This window comes from Anser anser, assembly GCF_964211835.1.
Source record: "Anser anser genome assembly, chromosome: 1".
Lineage (NCBI taxonomy): Eukaryota > Metazoa > Chordata > Aves > Anseriformes > Anatidae > Anser > Anser anser.
In genome coordinates, this window is record NC_139720.1 from 133,551,352 (window position 1) to 133,571,196 (window position 19,845).

At 40.3% G+C, this 19,845-nt stretch overlaps 1 protein-coding gene across 7 annotated transcripts in view; it reads right to left on the reverse strand.

Annotated features, from left to right (window-relative positions):
• TBL1X (transducin beta like 1 X-linked) overlaps positions 1-19,845 on the reverse strand; it is a 199,560-nt gene that overhangs the window by 112,116 nt on the left and 67,599 nt on the right. For 2 of the 7 annotated variants that reach the window (XM_083825241.1, XM_083825242.1), the window contains exon 3: positions 18,111-18,233. The exons of the other annotated variants lie outside the window; for them this stretch is intronic. The gene's annotated coding sequence lies outside the window, so the exon portion shown is untranslated. The remainder of the gene's footprint in view (positions 1-18,110; positions 18,234-19,845) is intronic. 7 annotated transcript variants of the gene reach the window in all.

Below are 19,845 nucleotides of genomic sequence, written 5' to 3' on the forward strand. Positions count from 1 at the left end.
GTAAAACAACACCGTTATATGGGATCGCGATCTGTTCTCCACTCACGGCAAAGTTCACCTCTTAAACAAACAGTGTGACGAGCCAGCTTTAATCCGTACTCTGCACCCTAACGTTTGATTTTTCCCATGCACTCAGCCACTTTCTGCTGTGCCTCGTGACCGGGCGGCCTCCCCCGAGAGGCCCGCGTGGCTGCCTCCCACACGGCTGCCTCCCGCCGCGCAGGCCCGGCCGTGCCTCATGGCGGAGGGGTGCGCAGCAGCGCCCAGGGTTGTGCGAGAGCTGCACCTCACAGCCTCATGCAAAACCACAGACGAGCTTCGTGTGTTATTTCACGTGCACAGAACAGGTTTAGATTTATCTCATGCAGAAAAATACATTTACAGGGTGGAAAAAGCAGCTGTGTGACACAACGAGTCTCAGGCGTTTACCTCAAAACTGTACCGTCACTAGCCGTCGCAGGTAGCACAAAACACCCAGTGGAGGATCAAGACTTGTTCAACCCTGGTGCTTGGAGCTGCCTTCCAACTAAATTCCTAAAAATTCAGCTTAACAAAAAAACAAGCATGGCCGAGAATAAAAGATGTGAAGCTCTCCTCATTGGGTGGAAAGACGAGGCAGCAAGCTATTTCACTAACGCCTATTCATTCTGTCTTACACCTCTCTGACGAGTCCTGATGCGTTAGAAGTGTTGACTAAAACACATCTCGGCCTTAGACGAGGTAGCGGTAATTTGGAAAGGCCACACCACCCACCACAGCAGGAGGGAGCCCGCTTGGCTCAATAATTTGAAGAACAGAAACTGCTGCGGTCTTGTTTTACTTCAATAGGTAACACAACCTCTTAAAAGTTTTTCACAGGAAACCCACTTTTTTTTTCTTCTATTTTTTTCCGAGAGTTCCCCGTTCTCCCTCCCAAAAACATACATACATTAGGATTTTACAGATACTATACAGGCTGCATGAAACAGGGAGAGTAGCCTGTTTGGGGGGTGTTTTAAAAGACCAAGATAAAAATGGTAATTTCTAAAACTGATAACTAGCTACTGGATTCCCTTTTCCTTTCTTTTCTACCCCATCCCCTAACAAGCAAGAAAAGGAAAAAAACAGATGAAGACTGAATATCAACACGTGTAAATTGAATCAAACCCCTTTAAACATCAGACAACTGGAGTTTTCTGTTCCCATAAGTAAATGAATGGCATCACATCCAAACACTCAGATGCTAAGGACAGAGATATACGGTTCTGTTGTGGACTGCTACTGCTCCTAGCACTGAACTAAAACATGCTACCAAGAAAACCAAAAACTACCAAACAAGAATACTGGTATTTTCTGATTTAAGAAATCCTTTTCTATAAAACTGTTTCTTATAGTTTAATCCAGATAAAATGTAACTGTCTCACATTAAAAGAAATGAATTTCTTTCCAATTTACCTAAGTTATTCAAGCATTTTACATTTTTTTGGTGAAAACTATCCACAAAGCACAATTCTGTATAATATTCATAACAAATATTTTTTTAAATTCAAATTTAAAATCAAAAGACCATAAAAACCAGACTTACAACATCAGGTCAAACATCCACTTTAGCCAGCGTCTTCTTTAACAATGGCAGAAGTAGTTATCTAAAGAAGAACGTATGAACAAAGCAAGGACACAGTGGTGCTCTCCCAGCCCCCAGCAGCCTCTGGGACCTCCTGATGGTTCCAGCATCACACAAGACACACCAGGACATATTTTAGTGGAACATTAATGCATGCTACTTGCTACTTATGACAGAAAAAAAAAATCCTTCTTCAGATTTGTAGCAGGTATCATTTTAATCACAAATACCTGATTCTGGTTTTAGCTATCTTAACTCTTTGTTGAGCATAACTCTGTCCTTCATCTTTGTACATCATATTCCAAGTTTTAAAAATATTCTAGCATCCAGCTCCTTCCTTGGGACCTGCAATACAGCTCAGATTGAAAACCATGCAAATATGTGAATGCTTTTACAATTAATCTTCACGTGAAAGCTATGCAAGAGAACTGGAGATTTTCACAAACATCTATTCAACCAGCATCAAATGTTAACTTACATGTGCAAAATACGATCTGTAGAAGTGACAGACCTACCTGGAAATTAGCCAGAGAAATGTTCTTACACAATTCCTCCCATTTGAAAATCTCACTTTAAGAATATTGAATCTCTGGTAAACTGCTGTTCTTTTCATGTGATTAGGCACTGTGCCTAAAGAACATACCCAAAGTAGGGAGAGCTCATGAGGACAAGCCATGTATTTAGTCTTCAGCATTTTATGAATTTCCTTCAAACCAGGGGGGCAGAATCGCGGGATTATTACTGAACATACCTTACATTTTAGGATGAAGTGCCCATGTTTTATGTTACAGCTGCTGCACTGCCTTCTACTTTATTCTAGTTGAATAATTAAATACACTTTAGTCCTTCTGACAGTCCTACACAGCATGGCTCTTAATCAATATCACATAAAAGGGAATTAGGCTTAGGCAACTGTTGCACACAGCAAAATGGATAAGGCAAGAGGGAAAAGAACAGAAGACTTTTTTTTTTTTTTTTTGCATTTTACATGTCCTACCAAATGTGCACACACACTTGTGAACACACACAGCACACACAATGATGCACAGTGGAATTCAGATTAAGCTCAGAGATTTGTTACACTACAACAGCAACCCACAGACACTTCTCATTCCTTTCTTCTGAATTCCCCATCTTCGCAGGTTTGGGGAATCACAGAAAACTCTCAGTGGAAAAATATTTAAAGTATTCAGTTTACAGGAAAAAAATGAATTAAACTATTTCTTAGTCAAAACTATTTTCTTACTGCATTAAACTACTTCTGAACCTTCTACCATGTGATTGCAATAAGGAAAGACAAACAAAAGGCCACATACAATAAATACTATCTGAAGTCTGCTCAATGCAAATTTAGGAAAACTTATGTTTCCAAGAATTTTAGGAGATTTTCTAGAAACTCTAAAGAACTTATGTGTGTTTTGTTGTTGTTGTTTTCTTGTCCTGCAGTGAATCAATAGGGCTTTATTAAGAGCAGTCCTAGGCTGAGACTCCCAACAAATGAAAGATGCTTGTGAAGGAGTCTAAATTTTCCCCATGCTGCCCTGCTATCATGTTTACACTCAGATCTACAGAGGAATGGAGACACAGTTTCCAGGTCTCTTCAACATATCTTCCTTTCTGATGATATTCTCCTGTAATGAATTTAGAAACACTTAAAACCAGGCCAAGAAATGAAATTGCAAGTCAAGCAGTAGCGATTCTAGATGACTAAATAAATAAATTAACAGTAATAATGACACCATCAAGCCACCAACATGGAGGCGAAGACTCTGCATACTCTATACTCTTCTATTCTGAGCTGCCTCTTATATGTTACATTTAAAGATACGGGATTTATAAAACATAGTAATTCAACTTTAACCCATGCACAGTGTAAAATTAACAACTCTTGACTGATGAAGAATAGATAGCATTTCAAATGGAAAACAACTATTAAGTAGTTGATGACTCTTGATACTATACTTTCTGAAGCATTACTTTCCAAAGTTGAAATTCAATTTTGCAAGAGAACATTATTTTTTCCCCAGACCTATTGGTAACTGGAACAGAAACTGTACGCTTGGTATCTATTTTACAACAGATCTCCATTTTTTTGTCTCAACAAGATTTACTTCAAGCTCTGTGAAGTGTGTTTCAGCTAGCACCTCCCTCAAAAGGATCCAGGAAACATATGCCATGCAGCACACACTCTACATTCATTCTTACAAATTGCAGGAAGAACAGTAAAACAACTTCAAACACACCTGGGCTTTTCTAGTTTCTTCACTCCCTCCCAACTACAGATGGCCAGCTCCAGGCTCCTACGCAGAAGACATGGCATGGCTTCTGTCCCAACACGAGGACAGGGCACTGTCCCAGCACGGGGAATGTTGCACCTCTGGACGGGAGGGGAAGCGAGGTGGGAGAGAGTTGGCCAGAAGTGCCATGGCTTCACCCCTGTGCCCGGAGATGCAGCTATGTGCCCAGACGAGCCTCATCCTGGAGGGGTGCAAAAGGTGCGCTGCTACCTCCCACTCCACTTCAACCCAGCTACACTGCGTGTGGTTACTGGATCATGGCCAAAAAGATTCTGGTGTTGTGAAGCCATTTAAAACAGTGATATTTTGATTATTTTTCTCAGAATTTTTCAGTACACACTGATTAACGTATAATGAAATACAATCTTTACACCAACTTGATACTGCGGTTTGCTTACCGTGAAGCTGTGCTACACGCATACCTAAGGAATAATGTGTGCTAAGCCTCACATTTACTATTTTTGCACGCTATTTGACTGTAAAGTAATGAATGACCCTTTCTTATATACAAGGACATTTTTTAAAACAGAAATTAAACTTCAATGCAAATAAAAAAAAATCCATCGTTTAAACATAATAAGAAACAATTTAGAAACAATGTTTTACCAGTTAGCACAAGCTTATGCAAAACATGCATGACATTTAATGAAACAGTTGTTTCTGCGTTTTGAACCAATTCAATACACACAAGAAGAATCTATAACTAGTGAAATGAAGTGAGTATTTCTGGTCTCCATATCCTCCAAGACTGTAAAACCAATGCATCCCAGCCCCTCTTTCTTGGTTTTCTAATTAACCTACTAACTGGAAGAAAGGAGGGGCTTTCCTACCAGTAATCTGCCAGGCAGTTTCTCATCTTTAAGCTAGTCACTAAATTGATATGCAGAAATGAAGAAAATCCCTACACCTGCTGGAAAAGCTACAGTTACCAGTTATAGGTTTACTACTTAGAAAGGTATATGATTTGAGTCTACTCACAGCTAAGTAGATGACTTTCTCTGAAACTGCAGCAGCAAGTACTGTCTGAATACAATTTTGCTTATATCAATCAAAAGAATAAATTCAGGATTTAATGATAGATCATGATTGTGCATTTCATATGTAAAGAAAATCTGTAAAGAAAATCTATTTTTAATAGATTCATATTGACTTATGATTCAGCAGAATCTCATGCTTCAGCAACAGGCTGCAGTGGATGCAGTGTGTCGGGGAATACTGCTAGACTTGCAGAACGCTGATTTAAAAAGCATGTCTGAAAAAACGGAAGTGGTTAAATACAACTTTAATGCAAACATCCAGAGAAATCCAAGCAAGGGAGTAAAGACAAAGATGCATAAATAAATGCAAGCCTCAGTTCCTAAAATAGTTTACATTACCAAATGAATTTCTCCATCTGTAGGGTCACAGCCAAGCGCCAATGCCAAAAATAAATACACAAGGAAATAATATATAAAGGGCACAAATATTCCACCTTCAAGCCTTAATTTCCTATGAATACTTTAGAAGCTGTCTAAATGCAAAAGAATCTTTTTTTTTTTAAATATAATGATTTTTTTTTTAAATACATTTGACAGAAATACTAATTTTTGCTTAAAACTGGATCGCCCCTAGATGTCTTTATTAATCCAATCCACCCCAATTTCTAACAATGTGGTTTGGTGTGCAAAGACCTTATTGCTCCTTTCCATCAAAACGGGCTGTCACACAGACCAGCCTGTTACAGGGGCATCTTTGCTTTCCTTTGACACCTTTCTCTCTTCTGTTTTACAGTGTCTATGACCAGGATAGGAAACTGCACAAGACAACCTTCCTTTAATTAGTGTAGATTGCTGTGCCATGAATCAACAAATAAACGCCACCAGTACTACCACTACCATTTTGTCTTTGTCTCAAAGGCCTATTTGTTTGCCTCCAGTTTCCACTAGAACTCAGTTGCCTTAATCCCCATATGCCACTCACCTTCTTATTTTGCCATGTGCCAATTCTGCATGCTAAAAGGCAGTCTGTACATGTATGGATTTTTTTTTTTTAATTATGTCTCCAACCTACCAGCTGTCAAACTCTACTTGACATTTATAACAGTGTCTGTATCTATTTCAGTTTTTTCTCTGTGAACTACTCTTGCTCGTACTTTATGAATACACTTTCATTGTATACTCCTCATATAAAGCTTATCGTTTTTGGTATACACCTATATTATAGTTGAGTACGAAATTTAAAATAGAGAAACTGTATGTTCCTTATGACAAGATGAGGATGAATTGCATAACAGGTATCGAACAACTCATCTTCAGCTTGGTAGGCAGAAAGCACACTCTTCTTTCTCCGGTCAGGCATTCAACCATCCCCTTGGACTTTAGGGAAAAAACAACCAACCAAACAAACAAAAAAAACCAACCAAGCAACCAACAAGCTGAATTAAGCTTTCAATGAAGCTTTGCTATAGACTTCTGCTATAAAGTAAAAGTTACACAGGCAACCAAGAGCCTGCTTAAATTCCAAATGTTTTGCATTTAAGGTTGGATGATAACTTCGCTCTTTTCTTTTACTGCAGCTCTCAACAACAATGAGCAGTCTCAAGAGATGAAAATAGTTTCTTAGCCTGAAAATCATATGGAAAAAATCAACTGCCCTTTTAAAAAGTTATAAATGTCTGGACAAACTTTTCCCAGATTTCCCTTCTTCAGTTATTTAATGAACATATGGTTATTTATAATGTGAGCTACACTTGTAGTATTTCAAAAATTAGTTATAAACATGCCTGGAGCTACCCAGCTCCTCCCAAGACTATGCTGACCTCACTCAATGCCCTTCCAGCACCGTCTGCTGTGGGATCTCTTTGACAGCGCACTCATGTTCTTACCTCGGTGTCTTCTCTGCCTTGAAACTTACCTCGGTTTCTTCTCTAAGCAAGTACCTTGTAACACGTTACTTTCATTTCAGAAAGGTCGTAACACCAAATATCAATTAGGATAAATAAAATCCTTGGCCAGAAGGCACAGCTGATTAAAAAAATACAGACAAAACGAACACAAGCTCAGCTCTCTAAGTAGTTAAGGAGCACGAAGGAGTCCCCCGTTCAGGTCACGGGAATGCAGCAGACGCTAGTACCTGGACTGACGTCTTTTTGAGAGGCACAGTACAGCCATCTGTGTCCGAGCGAGGCTCCTCTCCAAGTCAGGAGACGGGCACTTCTGGAGCGTGATGCGCCTGGGGGCTAGACTCTGCCCCAGAAGGAGAGAGGCTGGGTGCTGGGAGCACCCATTTTTTTCTCCTTGACGATGAAGGAAGACACCTCTGTTACTTGATGTCTCTGTTACCTGAGAAGTTAGGTGAGATGATCCCACCCAAAAGACCCTATGCTAATAAGTAACAGGGATACAGCCAAGAGGCTAGAAATACTGTCTTCTACTTTTCTTTCTCATGTATGTATGTAAATGCATGTCTGTATCTGCACTTTTTTTTTTAAACAAAAAGTCAGATAGCATCACCCTGAAAATCTAAATGAATCTGCTCTCATGTTCCTCTTACTCGCTTGGATACGACATTATACAGTTTATTTTACTCGCTGTTATTGTCTATGGGGTTTAATGGAACCTCTCATGTAAATAAACTGGTTTCCTCAATATTCCTTCCTGTTTAATGGAAATTTAATTCAATTCAGTGTATTATTTAACTCAATAAACGGTAAAACAACATTTTTTTCCTTCGCAACTAACATAAACTGCAGATGTAAAATGTGTATCAGAAGATTTTTCTTCCTCTTGGAGGTTTTCTTCCTCCAACTTCTAGCATATCCTAAAATACTCTTGCATACTCTTGATTTTTTCCTACTTTTGAAATCTGATCCTACTGCCAAAAAATAAAATGAAAATAAATACCATCAACTGAAACATGAATGCTGCATATAAACACGCTCTCAATTGAAAAAGAAACTGCTCATTTTTTAAAGTTCTTCTTAAATAAGCTATTCAGAATATGTGACGAACGCGTCTTTGTTTTAAACATTCCTTATCACTGTTAATTGTATTTTATACTTCATTTGGGGATTCCACAGAACTCTGCCCTTGACTCCCTTCTCCTCTGCTCATGAGGGAATCTCATGCAAAAGTGATTTTAATTATCACTTATTCATGGATACTCTGTGCTCCAGATTTGCCTTGTCTTCATCACAGACCAGAACCTCCAGCCTCTTCTGATGCAATCAGGACTTTTGGCTGTCAACTGCAGAACCATTCTGAACACTCTTTTTCCCCTTGCTCTGCAACCCCTCTTACTCAACTGCTACTTTTGTCAAGACTGTCAACATGACAGTCACCTGATTTGTCACGCAGACTTGTAACCCTTGATAACATTATCTTTAACCCACGTATTTTTCTAGATCTCCATCTCTGTGTCATATAAATAAATTTATTGTTGTTTTAATATATATATATAATACACGTGTGCAACTCTTATTAATTACAAGGTTTGTGCATAACATTTCTAATGAACTTACCAATGAATCACACTCAGCTCAAATATAAGCAATTTTTATCTTTTTAAGGCCCTTCATTGTCCCTCTCCAACCTCCCTTATTTTATTTGCATCCTAGCCTGCTTACGCTTTCAAACTGTAATCTTTTATGTTTCTCTTCATGCTGCTCATTCTATTTGGAAAACGTTTCCTATAAACATCCCTCGAGCTACTCCACTAAGGCCCTTCGCATTCTTTAGATCCTTAGAAAAGATGATCATTTTCCATGAAAAACATAGCTTTGGTAAGAAAACCAAAAAATACTATTCTAGTGAGGAAAAAAGTCGCTTCTTAAATTCAAGAGAATTTTAAGCCATTTTATTCCTTCAGATATATTTTCAAAAAAGAATGGGAAGAATGGCTCTCGTTAAGGGACTCCAACGACTTGTCACTAAATCTGTTCAGCTTACTGGGGTTATTCCAGATTCACATCCTACAATTTCATTCTGGACTCGAAAGTCAAACAGATTTTCTCTGTTATGGCTAACCAAAGCAATCAAGATTTTCATCGTAAAATTCTTTTGCCACCACACCTGTTGTAATTCCATTAACGTTACGGAGGCAGCCAGGATAAGGTTTGGCTCAACTCTTAGACTTTAGCTAATGATGTAGCTGGTGTCTGAGCCAGAAAGGAATCTAATTTACAATTCCATAAGCATTTCACATGAATAAAAACGTAGTATGCAGGAGCTCAGCACATTCAAATACAAAGAAGGCGAGGATCTGATCCACAGAATAAAAAGAGCCGAACAAATTAATCTACACAGTTTTGAAAATAAAGTTTTAAGTGTTAAACTTTTAGTACCGTACGCTATCCTGAACACAACATGCTTCCTTGCTTTTGCGTGTTCTTATTGTGTCTGGTTTTAATGCCCGTTGTGGAAAAAAGGCAAAAACTGCAATTACCTCAGAGTGTATGGAGACGATGTTTTACGGCACAATGAAATACTCTGAAAGCCCCGTCTCTTTAACACCTCCACATACGCCTCAGATGCTGAACCCAGGTGACATAACCGCTGGTTATTTCATGTTTACCACACAAAACCACGATCACCAAGGAAGGAAATTCCAAGGTGTGCTTCAAGAAGCCTTCCAAACAAAGAACTCTTCTGACAGATGTTTTATGTTTTAACATGTTTTCCTAAGAAAAGCTACATAGTCTTGAAAGCTTTTTAACTCAAGCAGCTATGACCCCTTGGTGGAAGTTTTGCAAAACCATGCCTGGCTTTGTGAGAAAGGCTTTTGATCATAGACATCGGATATCCCAGGGCAAAGACAATAGTCTGCTAACTTTTGCTTGTCTGCTGTTCCACAATAGCTAGGAAAATTGGAATTAGTTCACACCCCATCCTCCCCCACCCAAAAAAAGAAAAAAAAAAAAGTGAGAAGGATGATAAGCTGAGAGGTTCATTTAGGTAAACCTTTGCAATGATGTTATTAGCTTACAAGGAAAACATCAAAGCACACTTCTAAAAACTCTTGCCTCAATCTGAAATGTAGAGCTTGTCTAACAGAAAATGGAGAAAAGGCCCAGGAGACACATCCAACTGATAACACACAATAAACATGAAATATCCCTGGAAATCACGAGTGAAGCAAACTTTCCTAATGTGGTTTAATTTTCTCTTTCCAAGTATAGAGCTTTTTCCCCCTCTGTGAACTTCCCCAAATTCAGGCAGAACTGATTAAGCATTACAGAGGTATATCACTTCTTTTACTCTTTTCCGTCCATATACACTGACACTTTATTTGTAAGGAAAACGTATTGTTCAGCTGGCTTATTTCCTTCTAAAATACAGTGACTGAGAGGGAGAAATAAATCCTTTGAGAAGACTGACGATGAATTGAGTATTTAGTAATCATCGTGGACATTATTAAATACAGGAGAGTACAATGAGATTATCATGTTCTCATGACTGTAACCTAGACACTTCACTTGCTACAGGTTATCAGATGTGCAAGAGGGCAGGAGAAGCTGGACTGGGGGGAGATTTTGTCTTACAGGGTATCAGTTATGGGAGATTACACAGGGAAGAGAAGGGTTGGGATCCAAACTTTCACTAGAATTACCCCATGCACCCCCCCTGCATACCAGGGATGTGTTGGGATGTGTTCTGTGTTTTAAACAGATTTTAACTCAGGAGCAATAAAAGAATTTGATGTTGGAAATTCTGCTTTAATTTAACTTAGCTCTTTGTTATTTTAGAGAAGATTATTTCTAACATGTGAGTTTAAACTTTTGTTATAACCAAGCTGTTTCTTGTTTTCATTTGAAACAAATTACTTTATCCTGCAAATTTACTTGAGGCCTTTTCTTTCTCGTTCTAAAATAGCTTGTGCCATATTTTCAGTTCATTCATGGGACTTTGGTTAACCGAGCTTTTAATAAATGAAAACTGACGATTTTTTTTGTGTGTTATAGTGTATTTCATGATATATAACATACATTGACAAAATAAAAAAATAAATTATACCCTAGATTGTCATTTCATGGTTTCTTAAGGGCGTAAGAGAAAAAAGGAAAAGAAATTTAAGATTTTAACTAATGTTAAATAAATAATGTTAAACTCCACATCAGAAACAGGGAACCACTGCCACATAGGCCATTTGGAAAACCTGGGACCCCTCAGAGCTGGTAACACTCCCTTCACCCCCTCTTCTGCCTCCAGCCCCCAGAGATCCAGAGAAGCACATCAGAATCTATTAATCTGCAGAGATGAGCAGAAACAGAATGGGATCTCCTGTGCACATGCTATGGATCATCTAAACTGGGCTGCCACATGTGGACACAATCAGGTTCTTTTTTTGGAAAACTGGGGTAAAAATGTTTTTCCAGAACCGAACCATGTTCTAGATATTCATTTTTCTAGGTTCAAATGAGGTTGGTACCTTGTCCTGCTAATTCCTCACTGGCAACTAACATTGTCTCCAGCTGAGAGATGAACACAGGCTAGGAACAAGCTTCTAAACAATGTAATGCAATCACAGTGCTAACAGATACGGCTACAAGAGCAGTGCTGGTCAACACTTCAAAGCACTTTGGGGCCACGCCGTTTTGTTTATGCTGATACACCCAAGCACAGGCACACACAGCTTTCTGGAACCAGCACAACTCCAAAACAAAACAAACAACAAGAAAAAACAGAGACTACAAAAAGTCAAACGCTGTAACAAAGTACCAATCAGTCTTATCCTTTGACAAAACAAAACCTTAATCAAATAATAAATACGTAACCTAATATCTCCTTCTGCCTTAAATCCTTCCCCATTCCTTCCCGACCCCCACTTCCCTTGAAAACCAGATGGCCCAGCAATATGCCCTGAAGGTCAACAGATGCACCATGACTTTGGATAAAGAAAAGGTATATAATATCTTTAATAATATTTCCAGATGACAGAATAGGAAAACACACGGTGAAAAAAGCACTAAAACATCTACAGCAAGGAATCAAACCAAGCACTTATACTGTATTGAAACATCCGAGACACCAATGAAAATAAAAGCCAAGAAGCAAACTCATTAATGCTATGAATAATAAATAACGAGTGAAAAGAAGATTGATTAAAAAATACGATAAGAAACTACATAAAAAAAGGATACCAGATAACTCTAGTTAATTTGTCTGGACTGGTAATGGATATGGCTGCTTACTTTTCATGGCTGTCAAAAGTTATGAATTTCAAGATTTCTAAGTTTTTCTCAAATGTGTGCATGTCTTTTGGCTTTATAGGAAATTTGTGTCAGTGGGTATGTAGATGAACGAGTGCATAGGTGAATAAACAGGTGAATGATTTAGTTTGGACTGCGTTGGCCGAGTCTGAACTCAGTTACAGCAAAGCATGTCTGGAGGGAATCAAACAAATTACAGATTAAGCTACTCCAGATTTTCGCTGGTGAATCTGAGGTCCAAACCCAGGTCTGTGAATCTTAATGTGAAAGCTGATTCTAGTGACAACATTATTGAGCTCCATGCTTTTTGTGTTCTGCTACTTCCAGATCAAATTCGTCCGAGTTACAGATAAGAACAGCTTTCAAACTGCTGACGCTCTCAATTTAGGCTACAACCAAAAAGTGCGGTGGATACCTTTCCTCAGAACACCCACAATGAAATATTTTACTCTGCTCTTTGTCACAACCAGGGAATTGTGTAGCTTTTATCTTTTGTGCATGGGTACCTTTGTGATTATCGCTGACCCCATTGTGCCTCCCTAAGTTTGATCCCAGGACAGCACAGCATTTAGGGCTTAGTAACTGGTCCTGTAGACATCCTGTACCTTACTACTGGTAGGAACAGAGTGCTGTACCTGTGAAGACATTTCAGACACACAAAAAGTAGTGCAAATTAACTTAGTGTTCTTCCCTAGACATGAAGTAACTTGTTAGCCCACAGTAACTTGCTCACCTGTTTAAAACTCTATGCTCCAGAAAAAAATACAGTTTCAGTTTTATTTCTTCATCGTTTCAGGGCTAACAGAAGTAACAACAAACAAAGAAAGCCTCCCTTAAGCCTACACATTAAAAAAGTACCTCGAGTAGCAATGTTACAATGTAAGTGGCCCCTTTTTACTTAGAATAGATCTGTGCCATCTTTCAAAATCAACTTTTCTGTACATGTCACAAACAATATAATTATGCCTAATCCTCTCAAACCACAGCCATCCGAGTCAAAAAGCCTTTGCTACCTGCATTAAATAACACACTGTTTGTGTCGATATGCTCCGGGGGCCGAAAGGCATTAAGAAACAACCTTTAGCCTCAGACTGCTATCAGCAGTGCAAAGTAGCTTCCACCAAAGCAAAGGATGAAAGCCAGAAAGTACTTCGCTGGCAAAATGGACAGGCGAGGAAGAATAATCTATCCACCTTAGCTTCAGTTCTGGTGGCCAGACTTTCTAAAGCAAGACAGATCTTCAGATCTGAGGACCTGTGTCCATTAGAAGGCTGCTTCTGGCCTAGCAGAGATACCATGCTTATGTGTAGAAAGCGTATCTAATCACCGAGGGCGCCCTGTCTTCCCAAACAGCACTGGCTTCGATGACAGAAGCTCCCAGAGTCTGGCAGATAGAGTCTCTGCTGGCATTTTTCTGGCCCAGAGGAGGCCCGTTTACCCTTTTTCCTTTCCACTCCTCCTCAGCAGAGGCATCTGGAGCCGACCAAGTCAGAAAGGGCAACCCCGCTTTCAGGGGACGGCAAACAGCAACACAGGGCAGCAACACGCTGCTGGGGATGGGCTGTCGGCCTCGAAACCTAGCCTGAGAAATGCAACACTAAGTGAAGAGCAACTGGAAAGCCCATGACTGAAAGAGAGAAAACAAACAAACAAAACCACACGTGCTTTGTTATTTTGTTGTTGTTGTTTCCATCAGCTTAAAGACAGGAGAGCTCAAGCCTGAAAGCAAGCTCTGTCTCTGGGGTTCTCAGTCTAGAACCGCTATCTGAAATAGAAGAAATCCAGTTGCAGACTGTTTAGGCCTCGTATATCACCGTGAATCCACGAGCATTGCTATGGAATTTGCTTGGTAATGTTAGCAAGAAAATCTACGTGTGTGGAAAGTTCTGTTCTGTGTTGGAGCTGTCAGCATCTTTGTGACTTTCGGTCCTCTGAGGACTCTTTGGACTCTCTCACTTAAACACCCACTGCTGATCCCCAGAAGCTGTGCCAAATGCTATAGAAAGGAGAGAGGACAGAGAAATTTCCTCCCTGATGAGAGGCTGTAACACTGTGCTTACGGGCTCGCTTTTCAACAAATCCTTGTATATTGAATATACTTGTTTTGTATCTGGGTGGGCATGCAAACGGATCCTGACTGTGAAGACACAGATATATTCTTTAAGAGGGTTAAAAAGTCCCGAAGGTAAGTTTTATTTTTCTCTTGTCCCCGCTCTGTGGAAACCAGAATGTGCACAGCATCCTATCGCTTCAAAGCCCAGCTAAGACAGAAGCCAAAGGGGTGTATAACAGACGGGGAGGCTCAATACATCCTGAAGTAGTGCTGTAAATGAATATTCTATTTCAAGAAAACCTACAATAAAGAGCTGAGAAATTAAAGCTATTAATATGAATCGTTTTACTCATTTACATAACCCCACTAGAATCTGTGGAGAAACTTTACCAGATTTTTTGGTGTGAATAAGGAGTAACTTCATTATGTCAACGGAGCACCATTACAATTTGGGAAAAGCCTCTTATTGATGAAATTGAAAAATAAAGCATCAAGCATTTCAGCCCTGCAAAGCAAATGGCTGGTTTCTGTGTTTCATTGTGTCAAAAAGGAGAACTTCTACAAGAACAAGAGACTATGGATGCTGCTCCATTTTTTCAACACAGAGAACACAAAATTGTAAACAATTTACAGAAGGTCAGGTTCAGGGTCTAACATCCACAGCCTAACATCTACACAGTGTAACAAAAATAACAGCAAAGATCTTTCCAAATCAGCTCCACATTATTAACCTACTGAAAAATTTATTTATTTGGCAAGACAGAACATCAATATAATTCTCTCATAAGTTTTCTATCTTTTGTTTATCTATTTGGAATTCAGTTAGATGGGCCTAATTCTCAAACCATATTTCAGCAACATTTTTTTTAAAGATAAATAAAAACTCCTAGCCTGACCTTAATTATTTATTCTCTGTAGAATTATACACTGGTGAACTGTTAGTGAGAAGTACCAGTTAAAAGAAACTCAGAAACATCCAATCCAGACAGTTGTTTACATGATATAACAAAGGATAGGAAGCCTTGATGAATAATAATGTAGAGTTATTTGTATTATGCTGCTGCCTGTATCTTGCATATAAGACTGTACGATAAAAATATTAAATTATTAAAATCCAGAAAAAGAAAAAGAAAAAAAAACATTTAAAAAGAGACATGATAATCCTTGCCCCACAGATTATAATCCAAGAATAAAATCAATACAGGATGGATGTATTCTGGTAGATGGAAGGAAGAAAACAATGGGTATGTCTCCAGGCCACGCTGCAAAGGAGAAGCTCCTATTAGCTTGAGTACTGCAGGACACAACACGTCCCGCATTGTTTAATTTTTCCTGTAGTAAAGTATAGTTGGCCCAGGTAAAGCACAGCCCTGAAGAAGCTGCACTGCTTTGCTAACCACGCTAACTTGTGCTTCTGTACATCACCCCACACGGTGCAGTGCCGTTACAGCCAATGAACAAACATTGACCAGCATTTTCGATACGATAATTTGTTCTTTGTTTTGAAGCGGGTATCTCTAAGAGTTGACATCACCTGACAAGACTGTCGCTCTCTGCCTGAATTCATATTGTTGCAGACCTTGCGGGACCTACCCAAAGCCAGGGTTGTAATGAAAGCAGGCAGTGGCATAGCCAGTCTAATCCACAAAGCACTGCAGTGGAGCCTTGCTCAGAGGGAAGGAGCAGCACTGCCAGCTTCCATGCTGGCACAGCAGTATGAAACAGGTATTCCTTCCAAAGGATTTTTCAGAACAAAAACTGCAGTTTTCTTTCCAGTTTCATTTTCACCTCCTCTGCTCCAGGTGTTCCTCTCCCCTTTTCCAAAGGTAGCAATTAGAAAAGAAAAAAGAAATGACAGTGATAGAAAAATATATAAAAAAACAAACCGCAGTATCTCTTCCAAATTAGTTTACCTCCTATTCCTTTGATGTACACACAAAGTGAATGTGTAGTTCCTTGATAAAGCACTTTTTTCCCACTACGAGAAAGGTTATCTACACATCTCTAGAAAATATAAAGGAAATATAGTGGGTGTTTGTTTCACGAAAACACATCTTCTGTTTGATACCAGTACAGCTGCAGTGATCTCTCTAAAGAGTTTTCCAAACTGGTCCCTGGGCTTGCGGTGACACTGAAGCAGCACAGCCAGTCTTTGGGAATCAGCTACATTTGCACTCTAGTGCTTCCAACTGATGTGCAGTGTAGCATTCACAGAATTGGAGGTGCTCTAGCAGAGATTTTGCAGTGTTGGTAGTTTGAGAAAAAGAGGGGCAAAACCTCTCTCCCTCTCTACAGCTCTCCATTACAGAATGAAGGGGATATGCTACCCTTCTGCTTTCAACTGATGAGGACTGCACAGGACGTGATTATGCTCAAAAGCAACACCGGTTCTGCAGAAAAGGCTTATTGCGCTATTGTGTTAAAGAGATGACAGGAAGGAGAGGAAAAGCCTACTCAAGGGAAGAAACGAGTCTGCAGAAATCTACATACATCAGTGCCACAATATTGATATTGCTATTAGTAACCTGAAATCAACACTTTTAAAAGCGCCACTTGGAAGCTGGTAGGGAAGCCCACATTTAAAGGCTACATACCCGACTCTTTTTTTTTTTCCCTTTTATTTTTTTTCGTCTCCCTTATTACACTCTAAAGAGACGAAGACAGTCACAAGCCTGGCTGTTGAGTTCTGGCATTTTCAGGCCCGAGAGCCCCACCACACTGCCTTCAAGGCAGAAGGGGCTACATGAGCATGGGGCCCCAGTGCTCTCACTCCAGCCCACAGGCCAGCTCACATTTGCCAGAGCAGTCGATGAAGGATTAAGCCCTGCAGATGGGTACAGCAGATAATTGCCACATCTCAAACCACCATAGCTAAATCTACCAGACTATGAGACGGTCACTTACATTAAAGGTCCAAATGTCAGATAACCTACTCACTCTTTTTGAAAGGCTTCCTATGATATTTCAAGTAAGTTATTTTCCAGCTCTCCTAGAATTTAGAAGTCCATATAAAATTTCTGCCTTTCTCAAAGGGATGCTGAGAGTATTAATTCACTAAAGCATTTTGGAATTCTTTGAAGAATGGAAGGCAACTACATACTGCTGCAAAACAGTAGCACGATTTGGTTTAAAAAAAATATTATCGAACCTAAAAATGCCACAATGCACTTACTTAAACAGACAACAATTCTGTAGCAGGTTATTCAGAGAGAATTGTTTTGTGCAGATCATTTCTGCATTAATATTAAAAACTTCTTGGCCTATAGATACTGCAGTGTAACGGTTATGTGCATTTCTATTTCCCGTCACATAATGTCTGCTTATAATGCTGTGTTACTCAAAAGGTGAGAAAATGAAGAAAGCCATTTTTAGGGAGAAAAGCACTGTATACTTTAGAAAACAACACTTCATTAATATAACCAGTAAAAAGTGAGTGAGTACAGAACCAACACCTTAGATGACAAATTTCAAGCCTAAAATCTCACCTTCTATATATATGCATGTATGTATGCATATCTACACACATACGCACACAGACACATACATCAAGCAGGCTCCCAAGGAGTATTTATGACAGTTTGGAGCAGCTCCTTTGCTGCCTGTAAGCAGAGCCAGCCATCCTTCAAGCAGACCAGCTAGAATCACCGTGCTGAATGGTAAATCTGAAAGGACTGAAGTCATGCAGCTACCTGGAGAGAAAAAGGATCCTTCATCGTGTATTTAGAAATGCTAAATGGCCCGGGAAACTACTTAGAGATTTCTCATGCTCAGATCCTCATTTTCTCTTGCGTGGTCATCCCTAGGACAGCTCTGGAAAACAAGGCAGCCATTTTCTCTTAAGCTGTTACTCTCAGCAAACCAGATTGAAGTGCTTGATACGCTGCTGCTCTCTTCCGTGCCTGCAGCACTCGGAGGGGAAAAACAGCCAATCACCCACAAACAGGTAGCGACCACAGCCATTTTTGCACTTGCCTGATATGAGTCACGCCGCGGCAGCAGATGGGGCCGGGGGGAGGCTGGGGAGGCCTGGATGCAGACAAATCGATATGCTGTAGCTCTCTGCCTTGCCCTCTCTGCTGGCTTCACCCTGCGGCCCTGCAAAACCGTGGAGATCCCTGGAATAATGCTGCTTCCTTATGTGCGTGCATTCCCCAAATTAACTACCATTAGGAAAAAAAAAAAAGAAAAAGAAATTGGCTTTTACAGAGCCGTTGGGTCTAAGGCATTGCCTCAGACTTGTTTTTAAAAACAACTCAATCTCAGTGTGAGAAGGGGAAGAAAACAATCTTAATGTGCAGTTGGCAGAAACACACACGTACGTGCACCTGTATGCACATACATACCTGATGTAATTTTTGTGACACAGCTGCAAATAACCTCTCTCCAATAATTTGCTAGGGGACCAGACTGCCAAAACTGCTGAGCACTCTTTAAGGTGTACAGCTCTGGATATTCAAAATGGCTAATCAACTGAAAATACAAAGGGCTGGCCTCACATGTAGAGCAAGAAGCCATGCCCCTACAGTTCAGTTCACTTCTGTTTTCCATTGTAATCCTCTTTCTTGTCATTCTTGGAAACCTCACTATTTTACAGCAGTGTTGTGAAATTCGGCAGCGAGAAGCCCCAGGCTCAGGGAGATGCCTTCCCTGTCCCATGCAAAATGTGTTCAGACTCAGCCACACTCAAGGCTGTTGGGGAACAAAAAAAAAAATCCCACTTTGGGTTTGTCAGCAGAGGCAGCTAAAACCAAGCTGCTAAAATCCCTCTGCTTCCACTCTTGCCACCCACCAAGCCCTGGCTCGTTTCACCACGTGCCTTCAGACGGTGCCCAGCCAGCATGCAGCTCCGCTGCTCGGGCCCCAAGGCCCAAAGGCCACCCACCTGGTGGGGGACTTGCGCCCACATGGCCACCTCTGGGCCACACGATGCCCCTTGCCCATCCGGAGGCAAAGCAGGCACAGGACGAGTGCCCAGGTCAGGGGAAGGCCCAGCTGGCGGCAGGAAGGGCAGCAGCTGCACACAGGCAACAACGACATGGATGGTTCTTGTGCGGAGTGCCTGCTCCAGCTCTTGAGCGCAAGAACCGAGTTTGGCCATGTAACCTTTACATCTGCGCTTCAGGTCATGCTTCCCAAGGCTGTTTTTAAACCAAGAGGGTATGCAACCAGTCACTCCTAATGCTGTGAACTGCAGAACTGTTCCCCAACGTTACAGCGTCACTTCGTGCCTTGCTTTACAGCGAGGCTGCCGTAAGGGATGGCACCGCACCAAAGGTGGCTTCCCAGTTTTGCAGACGCCCAGTCAGTCAGAATAAACACAAGCAGAGCACCCATATTTCAGACATGCGATTCCATCGTCAATTACGAAAATTACTGAAACACAGCCAAGTTCAACATCATCGGCTGGTGAAGAACATTTTGGTTCCGTGGCCATTGATTTTTGCTGGACAAAGTAATAAGTCATTGTTTCTGTGCCAAGTATACATGCATCGCAGCATTTTTTAATATCTTTTATTTTGGAATGCAGGATATCATAAGTTTAAGAGAAGAAAGTCCACTCACTCCACTAAAATTCGAAGTATGTAAAACCACAGCTCTCTCAACCATGCCATCTGTGCTAGAAATACCATTTTTTTTTCTTTTTTTTTTTGCCACAGGACTATTACACTGTGTGCAGGTGGTAATATCTAAAAATATATCATGGAAG